This window comes from Syzygium oleosum, unplaced genomic scaffold (assembly GCF_021117445.2).
Source record: "Syzygium oleosum isolate NSW1041296 unplaced genomic scaffold, Sole_v2.1 Sole_v2.60, whole genome shotgun sequence".
Classification (NCBI taxonomy): Eukaryota; Viridiplantae; Streptophyta; class Magnoliopsida; order Myrtales; family Myrtaceae; genus Syzygium; species Syzygium oleosum.
Genome location: NW_026607544.1, coordinates 495182 through 507146, shown reverse-complemented (window position 1 = coordinate 507146; position 11965 = coordinate 495182). Strand labels below are relative to the sequence as shown.

Below are 11965 nucleotides of genomic sequence, written 5' to 3'. Positions count from 1 at the left end.
ACATCCACCTGGGCGCTTCCTAGGTCTTCTCTCCAAACTCCAATTGACTTATTTCAACTCACCTTGAGTTTGCGGGGGATGTTAGATATAATATATAATTTAGGGTTTACTGTTCATTAATGTTCATTCTTTCCCTATATAAAGGGACTTGGCCTTGTAGTTCAATTAATTCAAGCAAGTAATATGCACAAAATTCTCTCATCTCAACTGAGACAGTTATTAGTTCGAATGGAGTTTGTCTCTAGTCTTGTTATTTTCCGATTGATGTGAAAACCAATTCTCTTTCTTTCCGAGGTCAAAGTTTGGTCGATGTATGAACTGTCATGGTTCTTTCCATGCAACGTATGCTCACTTCAGATCATTGCTATTGAAAATCTAAAGCAGGTGTCCTTCCTAGAAACAATCCCTCCCTCGTGTCCTCATCATTCAGTCTGGCGCTGCATCTTTGATTGTGCATGCAATGCCTCTCTTGTGTTGCTCTTTGCTTGACAGCCTCTGTCGAGTACTCTTCAGGGGAGATACTGTTCCTCAATCGCGCTCTTGATCCTTCCCCTTTTCTTTCTGTTTGTCATATTTTGTGTGTTTTTTAGTTGAGTGAAATTGAATTAGCAGACCATATTCCCGCAGGGGATAAAATTTGGTTTCGAGGTTTTCACACATTTGGTGAGCATGGAGTTCAGTCTTCTTTTTGTAAGCTTTCTATTTGCTGCAACTGGGAAAAACCTTCCCATTTACCCTTTTGATTCTTATCATATTTGATAGGATGACCAACTTCTACGTCATTTCTATTCTATTTTATTGGTGACGAACATCATACTTGCTCAGGTGGAAAAGTCGAGCAGGAAGTTTCTACTTTTCCTTCTGATTTCGTATGATATTGCAATATTTGGATGGCGATATTAATTCGTATACATAACTTATTTTTCAGATCAAGCATAGCTGTTGGATCTATTTATATATAACATCCCCATTTGCGACATGAAACTTTGTCGGAGATGATTTGACTGCCAGATATCCTAACTTATGGTTCTAAATAGATCTTTTTCTCAACCGCTATACAAGGGGATTCGTGTTCATTTTTCTTCTAATTAAAATTATCAAACTGTCTCGTTTGATTTATTATTGCCTTTGAAGGCACGAATTTTGCAGCATCTGGGTGGTCTATTGTGAGAACAGAATTGGTTTAGGTCCTGATTGAATCTGTATGAATGTCTTGAGGTTCATCAACATTATTCAGGTTCAAGTTTCCCGCTGATTATTTTAATTAATAAAATTGCTCGCATGAAATGTATGGAGTTATTCAGCCGTTGTGACAGGTGCTTGGTTCTGTTTGGAGGGATCTCTTCAGCTAAGTATGTCACGTGAAGATGGTATAGGATTCAGTGATTAAAGAATTCAAGTTTGTCAAGTGAGTGAAAGCAGAGGTTACGATCTATTGTGATCATGTTTGATGGAGTTGCTGAATCGTCTTCTTTTTTAGTTGGAGCCATGAGATGACATTTGGATCCTTCTAATATGGATTGTCTATAGCTGCATTAGAACCCTGGATATCTTTAGTTCCAAGGATTAAAGGAGATGCGCGGAATGTCTACTTCTCCTCTTGTAGGTTGGCATCTTCTTGCTGGAAATCATGTTGCGTTTCTCATCTTTGTCTGCAAAATTCACTGGATACAATTTATTTGTGTGCCCACGGGTACTTCTCCTCTTGTAGGTTGGAGTCTTCTTGCTGGAAATCATGTTTCGTTTCTCATCTCTGTCTGCAAAATTCACTGGATAAACCCATAATTGATTTGTGTGCCCAAAGCTATGGGTGCTTTTTAATTGTGTTTCCGAGTCTAGTTGTTGCTTACTTGGTCATTAGGTGACACACATTGTTGGGAGTTTGACCTTATGGGACTAGAGACCGGATCTGACTATGTTTTTTCCTTATCTTTTATCAGATGGTTCTATGGGATATTGATTGCAGATATTCACTAATTTAATGGCAGACCAAATCCATGTCTACTTTCAGTTTGTTTGTTTCTCTGTTATCACTCTCTCAGGGAGCTCTCTCCTCCTGGATGCTCTTATTTATTCTTCACCTGATCTGAATTTGCCTCACAAATGATTTTCATCTTGGCCACAATATCTGCAAGAATCATGATTGCGGGTACTTTGCATGATGTAGATGATCTCTAGGTCTTTTTTTGCCATGGAAAGAAATCAAGGACGATCCTTGTGCTCCCACTATGAGAAGGAAATTTTCATATAGACAGATCTATTTCCTTTTCGCCAGATTAAATTGAATTGCTTTTTTTACCTTGGAATATCTGCCTTGTAATGACGAGGAATATTTAATTGTCGCATAGGCATGGGTATTTTTCTATTTACCAAGTCTTTTTATCCGATCCACAAATGCTGTGGAATTTCCGAAGGTTATGAGCATCATTCTGAATTTCATTATTCGGTGAATTCACTTGATTCGAGGACTAATGATCTAGGCACTTATCGGTTTTGATGATTGATCATAGAGACCTTCTAGGACTAGTGATATAGTTCTTCAGTTTATCATATCTTTGTGGAGTGACGTTATCTTTTACAGGTAGAAAGTTTAGCTGTGTTCTTTGTGGACTTTCTATTTCTTATCATATTTACAGACAACATAAAAATATGGCCTAGGACAGCTAGAAAATGGGAGCGAATTTCCTAACAATAAAACGAAAATAAAATAATTTCTTATCCGGATATTTTCTCCTAATTCTTCGACACCCACCACCTCAAGTATTCAGCTCTCGCATCAATCTTCTCCTAGATATCTGTCGATCTACTTAGTTCTGTTATGTTGCACTGGATTATGTACATCATATGCATTTTTCACTGGTACTCGAAGTTCTTCTGGTACTCGCGTTATAGCCACAACATCTCGTAGATAACATGCGATATTCCGCTTTTGCACTGCTTCATGCCATCACATTTTTACTCTTACTTTGCCAAGTAACCAAGTTCCCAAGTGTGCTCTTTAAGATAATCTTTAGATTCCTGTACACGGTCCCAAGATACATAGAGAGTGCATAAATTGGCTTACCATACTCATAGAGAAGGTATCTAGCCGAGTACACGACAAATAGATCAGTTTCATGAACCCTTTTTCGACCGAGCTCCTCCATTCCAAGGAAATGCAATTCTGAAATCCTTGATCTCAAACTCAAAAGCAAGACATTCTTTCAACTTGTTCGTCTCAATAATATCATTCCTAGTGAGAATGATGTCATCCACAAACACTATCAAAATTACAAATTCCCATCACAGGATTGCTTTACAAACATGGTCAGCTTGTCCTTGAACATACCTTTGTTTCTTCACAGGCTGAGTGAACTTCTCAAATGAGTCCATCAATGACTGGTTTAGTCCATATAGTGACTTCTTCAATCTACATACCTTTGATCCAAACCTTCTATCAAACCCCAGGGGAAAATCCATGTATACTTCTTTGTCCAAATCTCCATTCAGAAATGCATTCTTCACATCTAGTTGATGCAGAGGCCGATCAAGATGCAAGTGACAGGAGCACTCTTGTGTTTAGTTTTGGTTTTGCAACTAGAGCGAAGGTCTCAAAGTAGTCGATCCCATAGGTCTAGGTAAAAACCTTTGGCAACCAACCGAGCTTTATACCTTTTAAGGGATCCGTCATATCTACCAAGTGTGGTCTTTCCTCCATTCTATGCATTCTTCACATCTAGTAACTGTAGAGGCTAGTCAAGATTGGCTGCAAGTGACAGGACTCTTACAGTGTTTAGTTTTGCAACAGGAGTGAAGGTCAGAGTAATCGATCCCATAGGTGAAACATTTGGCAACCAACCAAGCTTTCTAGGGATCCGTCATATCTATGCTTAGTTGTGAATACCCACTTGTCCAACTGTTGTCTTTTCCCTTGGATCCACCATATCCCGCGTTCCATTTTTTTTCCAGAGTTTCATCTTATCAAAAATCACTTCCTGCACAATTTTTGGAATTCTCCACATAAGACAAGGTTATGTGTTTGGCACGGGATGTTTGATACAAGAACTAACTCCTTTTTGAATAGTATGTTAAGTTCAACAGTGGACTCATCTTTTTTACTAAGATCAGGTTGGACAAATTGAGTTGATGACTGTATGGAGTTTTTGTCCTGACCTAGCTCGGAGTCTTGGCACCTTAAGGGAGTAGGAGAATTTCTTTGAGTTTTGTTTCTTCTCATGTAGACTTGAGAATATGATGGAAGTTCTGTATGTTTTGTACTAGGTTCGCACCTGTTATCACAAGTAGGATGAGATGTCAATATAGGTGGATCCAAATGTTCATTATTAAAAAAAAATTGGTTCATAATCAGGTATAAGGATTGCAGGAACATAATTTATAGGAAGAGGATTTTCAGGTTTTGCAAAACGAAAAGAGATGGTATTTTGTGAATTTGCACTTTCTTTCCCCCCTAAAGATGAGCTCCAAAAAGGTGTTAATTAAAAAAAAATGACATTCATAGTGACAAATATTTCTTTTAGAAATCGTATCGGCATTTTAGGTGCATAGCAAAAAAGCACACGTTGTTTTACTCTACGACCAAGTTTCCCTTGATTTCCCTTGATTTCTGTCATGGATGTGGGAGGAGACACAATGAAAATAGTTTTAAGGGTAAGGCTGAACCAAATTTAGAGGCTGTTATTTGAAACTTTAATAAAACTCTGCAATGCATCCATGTGGGAACTTTAGTTGCAAAGAGCAGAGCTCTAATTACTTCTAAAATGTGTCTTGTTTATTCTTCCTTTCTACCATCTTATTTTGTTGAGGGGGGTGTCAGGGCAAGAACTTTGATGTACAAAATCCTCTTTTCCAAGAAAAACAGGAGAAGGACATCAGAAGTGTCAAAGTTGTGTATGACGTTCACTTTAATGTCAAAAGTGAAAAAGTGTCAAAGTTATGTATGGTGCTTATTTGACGCTTACTTTAATGCCAAAAGTTTTTTTACTTTTGGATCACTTAAGTGCGAATTTTTTTGAAAAACGATCTTTTTAGTTCCAACTCCGATATATTCGAACGAAAATCCAACTTGGCCTTTTTTTGAAAAATTAATTAATTTTTTGTTAATTTCTAGTAAGCATTTAAAGCATAAACGACATTGTCTAGTAGCTTTTCCCCCAAATAAGAACCTTAAATCACCAAATTGAAAGAAAATCCCAATTTCAAACCCAAATCGGCCATTGGCAGATTTGTTCTCTATTTAGTTTCTGGCGTGGGGTTTGACTCACTCCTACACATGTTTCTTTTGTGCAAGATGGACCAGGTATATAGGACTGTGGTGTCCAAGCATTGGGTCCAGTGCATCAAGGGTACAAAACATGGGGCATGGTGTTGTTGTGCTCATCAAATAGGGAATTCATCATATCTCCTCCAATAGTTGATATAGACCATCCATATAGAAGGATTCGGACATCGCTCATCCATATTCAGTAGCTCACCTGAATACAATTGCGTTAGATGATAACCTCCTGCATTCACCAACTCGAGAACTTGAATTCTTTAACAGCTTAATACATTAGCATCCTCACATGACATCCTTTGTGAGATCACTCCAATCTGCATCAAGCACCGATCAAAGACTGAATAAATCCATATAGCGTGGAAGCCACCAAACTGATTGATATGATCAGAGGGAGACTTGAACCTTGATGAGGTTGATAAACGTTCACCAACATTTTTCAGAAAATAGACCCGGTGCATGCTTATTCATGTGCCTTCAAAGCAAATGCCAAAGAAAACGAAATTGATCATAAAGCAAGTGCTTAATATCTGAACTAGTATATGTGGATGATATCATCATTACAGGCAGTAATTTAGATAATATTCACAAACTTAAGCAATTTCAACATATAGAATTTGGTACTAAAGATCTAGGATGTATTCGATATTTTCTTGGTATTGAAATAGCCTACTCACATGCCAGTATCACTTTATTGCAGTGGATGTACTTGACATTCTTGGCGAGGTTGGATTTCTTAGAGTAAAGCCAATTGATACTCTATGGACCCTAATGTGAGACTTTATGAGAATTATTACATGATCCAGCAAAGTATCGGATATTAGTTGGTAAGCTAAACTATCTTACCGTTACAAGGCCTGATATATCTTTTGCTGTTAGTGTAGTAAGCTAGTTCATGAGTTCTCCTCGTTGGGATGCTGTACTTCGAATTCTCAAATATTTGAAAGGAGCGCCAGGTAAAGGACTACTGTTAAAGAATCATGGTCATCTCAACACTACAGGCTTCTCTAATACCGATTGGGCTGGATGTCCTATGGATAGGAGATCTACTTTAGGCTATTATGTGTTTCTTGGAGGTAATTTAGTTGCGTGGAAGAGCAAGAAGCAACATGTAGTTTCCCAATCAAGCGTTGAAGCTGAATATCGAGCTATGACACATGTGACAGGTGAATTACTATGGTTGAGGATGTTACTATCAGAGATTGGAATGTCACCATCAGATCCATCAGTGTTATATTGTGATAATCAATCTGTTATTCACATTGGATCTAATCCTATCTTCCATGAGCGAACAAATTACATTCAGGTTGATTGTCATTTTCTGCGAGAAAAAGTTCAAAAGGGGAAGATTATTCTGCAACACAGAAAGACAGATGATCAACTCGTAGACATCTTTACTAAATCTCTACAAGGGAATAGAGTGAGCTTCTTATGTAATAAGTTGTGATTATTTGATATTTACATCCCAACTTGAAGGGAGTGCTAGAAAGTATATTGTTAGTAATAAGGGTAGAATAGTAATATGTTTTTAGAAGGGTTAAGTATATATATATTTTGTAATCTTTTTTTATTAGAATAATAGAAAAGTTTTTCTTTTCACATTTATAATATATGGGAGACAGATCATCATTGGCCAAAGATCATGCTACAAATGGAGATCTATTAACTTATAGCCCGAAAGAGGTTCAAGAGCTGCTTGATGATTAAATTAGATTATATGTATGAAGGCTATCATAAGAAATCAGAAGGGGAAAAAAACTGAACTGCTCACCAGTTATGTTAAAACCTCAACCAAAAGCTCTTACTACCTGCAGGATGATCATCTGCCACTTCAATTTCACTCACCTTAAAGAACTAAAACATATGACAAATACGCCAACTAAGCACCCAGAGTTTAATCCTCCCAGCATGACCACCTATGTCTGCTGACCACAACATATACGAAACAACACGGCTTTGTGATGAATAAGAAACAAGAGAATGTCAACAGCTGGTCGGAGAGCAAGCAATGCCAAGGGAAGTTATGCCTCAATGGCTATGCTGCATCATCTCGTACCAGTTCATCTTTTCTTCAAAATGAGATGCCACAAGTTTGCAACAAAGTAAATCTTAGGTCCTGCAGGAAAGTCTTCATAGTTCCAATGATCAAAGAGAACCTAAAATCAAGGAGGCACTGCAAACTCAAAGCAATCTATTTCACCTACAAATTCGCCTCATTTGTAAAAATGTCCCAAACAATGTTCCCGTACCAAAAGAAAGCATGCAGCTGTGAAAAAAATAGGCTAAGCAAACCCAAGTATCTTATTTCAACTAAGGAGACTAAATACTCTCTTCTTGCACCTGTATGTCAAATAGGGTGGCCATCCAATTACAACTAGAGATCTTACATCGAACTTCAAACCCTTCAACCATAGTGAAGAGTCCTCACACACCGTATCATAAAAGCATGACCAAAATGATTAGGGATGCACCATATACATGCACATGGAGAATGGCGACATAAAAAAAAATACATACAAATTGAGGAGGTATGAGACTGGAGGATGAACATTTCTTGAATAATGAATGTTTCCTTTTGTCACCCTCAATATCATTTACTTCATGATGTAATGAAGATCAAATTCATGTTATAAGCAGACAACACAATTGAACTTCTAAGCATATTATAAGCAGAACACAAAATATTAGAACAAATCCCGGACCCCGTCATTCATCAACTCAGCCACTTCCGAAATCTGGCAAAACTCCAACGTATATACTTCAATTCAGTAACTGATGAATGAAATTTCAACAAAAATTACAAGGGCCTATGCAGCAGGAGGTTAACAGAATTTCATTTTTTCACCCCAACCTGAAGATGATCAAGTATATTCCCGGTCCAACAACCCAATCAAAGCTAGCTGTGACGAGATCGTCAAATTCAAGAAAAGCTCAGTTATTCTAAGTAATAATTGACCAACCGCATCATGTATATCATTCTTGGGACCACATCCTCACTCAAAGAGATTGCTCCAAGAGAAAAGAATCGGCAAAAGGACACTACAAGTGCCATAACTTGTGTACGGCGATCACTTTGGTGCCATAACTTTTTTTCGGATCACTTTGGTGCCAAGTCGGAGGAAAAAAGATCACTTTAGTGCCAATTTAGCCGGAAATCCGACGTGGCATTTTTTATTAATTTTTGACGCCGACATGGCTCGCCGGAGGCTGAGTCAGCGTGTACAGTCAGCATTTTTTATTTTAAATAATTTTTTTCAGCGTGTACACTCAGCATTTTTTATTTTAAATATTTTTTTTCATTTTTTTTTCTTCTTTCCTTTTTCTTTTCTTTTCTTTTTTTTCTTTTCTCCCCTCGCCGGCCAGTTGCCGGTGGCCGGGCCGGCCACCGGCGAAGCCCGGGAAGCGCTGGGCAAGGGCGGCCTTGCCCATGGCCGGCGAGGGCGGCCGACCCTCACCGGCGACAGGCGAGGCCGGCCCTCGCCGGCCCGCGAGGGCTGCCCCGCCCGACGCCGGCAAGGGTCGCCCTCGCGATCCGGCGAGGCGACCCTCTCCGTCCCAGGCGAGGGTGACCCTTGCCCGCCCGGCGAGCTTCCCTCGCCCGACGCCGGCGAGGGTCGCCCTCGCCGGCGTCGGGTGAGGGTCGCCCACGCCCGACTCAGCGAGGGCGACCCTCGCCGGCCCAGTGAGGGCTTCCCTCGCCCGACGCCGGGAGGGCGACCTCGCCCGCCCGTGCGAGGGGTGCCCACGCCCGACTCAGACCCTCGCCGTCGCCGGCGAGGTCGCCTCGCCCGAGTCCGGCGTGGGCGACCCTTGCCGACGCCGGGCGAGGGAAGCCCTCGCCCGGGCGGGCGAAGGTCGCCCTCGCCCGCGTCCGGGCGAGGGAAGCCCTCGCCGGGCCGACGAGGGTCGCCCTCGCCCGAGTCGGGCGTGGGCGACCCTCGCCCGACGCCGGTGAGGGCCGGCCTCGCTGTCGCCGGCGAGGGTCGGCCGCCCCTCGCCAACCATGGGCAAGGCCGCCCTCGCCCAGCCTTCCGGGCTTCGCGGTGGCCGGCCGGCGAGGGGAGAAAAGAAAACAAAGAAAAAGGAAAGAAGAAAAAAAAAAGGAAAAAAAATATTTAAAATAAAAAATGCTGACTGTACACGCTGAAAAATTTTATTTAAAATAAAAAATGCTGACTGTACACGCTGACTCAGCCTCCGGTGAGCCACGTCGGCGTCAAAAATTAATAAAAAATGCCACGTCGGATTTCCGGCCAAATTGGCACTAAAGTGATCTCTTTTTCTCCGACTTGGCACCAAAGTGATCCGAAAAAAAGTTATGGCACCAAGGTGATCGCCGTACATAAGTTATGGCACTTGTAGTGTCCTTTTGCCGAAAAGAATCTACTACTAATCTTCTGGATTAATCTAGAACAGTTTGTAAAACGATTGAACAGAAGGAGCTATTAGATGTATGCCCTAAAGTCATCATTTAATAGTTACATGTTAGGGATTTAAGTTGTATTTTCAATTTCATTATTTATTTAATGGCAATGACTTATTTATTCATTTGTCCAATTATTTAAATATATGAATGATTCCATAAGATCAGTTATGACTGGACCTATTTTTGAGACGTTAAGAATATGTGTGACAGGTTCATAGTTAGACTGAATCTTTAAATTGTTCCCAGTCGATGGATCATTGAGTGGATATCAATAATCCTATTGAGACCGGTGTGTTCTTAGCTTCACCATTAAGTATTGGATATTTAAGGAAATGACGAGTCACGAGTCATTGGGTATTGTGATGCCCGAGCTAGAACACAAGTGTTTGTATCAGACAAGTTCACTGAACGTGACACGCATATAACAATTAGCAACATGGAAGCTTTTAGCGTGGTCAATGCCTAATCGTTCATGCTCTGGTCTTGTGCAAATAATTCTTAGACCTGAGGCACAGTGTTGACTTGTGTGTTGGATGGCTATGGTTCACAGGTACACATATTGTTGGTTCGTTGATCCGTCTCTGTACTTGATGGCCATAGTTCGTTCACATACAAAGTTACACGTGTGCGCAAAATGGAATCTGTCTCCTTGTTATACACAAGATACAATAATGATGTCCTATGCAATCTAATCTTGACATTGCATTGAAATCCTTGGCCAGGGTTGTAACCGAGAATGAACTGTTCATGTCTCATATAAAATGCATGTCAATTAGATTTGTGCATATGATCGAATTGGTGACTTGACAAATATTCCATGGTCTTTCTTCGATCGGGATATAGTAAGGCAGAGGGATTGAATTACACTGTAACCAAAGCTGACAGGTTCATTATGTTCTTAAAACATTCACACTGTCTGGGTAGCCATGACATATTGCTAGATGTCAATCATGGCATGTGGGACCTAGAGGTTGATCGGGACAATCAATTTTCTTGGGAGTACAAACGTGTTAGTGCAAGTCCTACTACTAGATCAGTGATAAACCTAGGGATGTCACATACTGTAACAGTCTGAATTTTCGATCATTTTCCCGGGATTTAAGAAATGAATATTTTGGCCAATGCACTTATAGTGAGATCTCACCCGGGACCCGCGCATCCTCGGGATGCTAACCTTAGGGGTAAGGCTATTACGGAATTGAGTTCGCACGACCAAAGAACTCGACCTGGGTTTGATCTTCGACCATATGGATTGACGAGGGAATGTTTTGAGCCAACCGAGACCGATCTATTTGATTGATCGTGTCCAAAGGGCACTAGTGACAGACACTCGCAATTATATGACAATCGAGGTCGTCTTGGTTCGAGCAAACTTAAACGTGATTTGACTTAGTGTCGGTCACGGGTCGAGAGCGCGTAATTCCAGAGAGCCACCCGTTAGCCAGAGGTAAGCTAAAGTTGCGATTGCTCGATTTTAATCATTTCTTGGAATTCGGGCCCGGGAATCGAGAATTTTGAAAGTGACAATTTTGGATGGCCGATGACGTTTTTGGCTTGGCCAACCTTGGGGCCACCCATTTCTGCAAAAAAATGGATTTCGGTCCGGGGCCGGGAAAATTACAGTTTTGCCCCTGTGGACATCGATGTTGGATTTTGAGGCCGTTTGAGGTTATTTTTCGAGGCCGATGCCGTTTTTGGGTGGCCACGCATATCTGGAGTGGTTTCGGACGAAAATTGGAATTTTGGCTCGGAAGTGAAAAATAATATTATTTTATTCCCGGAACTTCGCAGTCGATTTTCGAGGGCTTAGAAAGTGAATTTCGCGATTCCGACACCACATTATGTTGGCCACGCACATATGGAACGCGTATGTGCGAAAATTGGAATTTCGCCCCGGGACCGGAAAATTACCATTTTGCCCCTGGGCTAATTTTTGGGTCCAAATTTTTTTGGATAAATTGGGATAATTATGGATAAATATCAGCTGCATCTTTGGGGACCATTGACCCTTTTGCCCCTCTCTTTTTAGATAAGAATGAATAGGAACCATTTAATTAGGGGCATTTTAGTCCTTTTTACCTAAGCTTGACACATGGCACCCCTAATTAAATTATTTGACCAAGTTGGCTGATCTCTCTCTCTCCTCACTCACTCTCACGTGCAGACCAGCCCTCTTCAGAAATTTTCTCCCCATTTTCCCACCTTTTCTCTCCACTTTCTCTCCATTTTCCTTCATTTTCTCTCTCGCCGGAGTTTCGCCGGAGCCA

At 40.9% G+C, this 11965-nt stretch overlaps 2 long non-coding RNA genes across 2 annotated transcripts; both read left to right on the top strand.

Moving 5' to 3' along the window:
• The first annotated feature begins 214 nt into the window (after positions 1-214).
• Positions 215-1404, top strand: LOC130137097 (uncharacterized). Its single transcript, XR_008815749.1, has 2 exons — positions 215-690; positions 929-1404. It is a non-coding gene; the product is annotated as an uncharacterized LOC130137097 (long non-coding RNA).
• Positions 1405-1547: 143 nt separating this feature from the next.
• On the top strand, positions 1548-4393 carry LOC130137098 (uncharacterized). The gene is made up of 2 exons (XR_008815750.1): positions 1548-1606; positions 4108-4393. It is a non-coding gene; the product is annotated as an uncharacterized LOC130137098 (long non-coding RNA).
• Positions 4394-11965: the final 7572 nt, after the last annotated feature.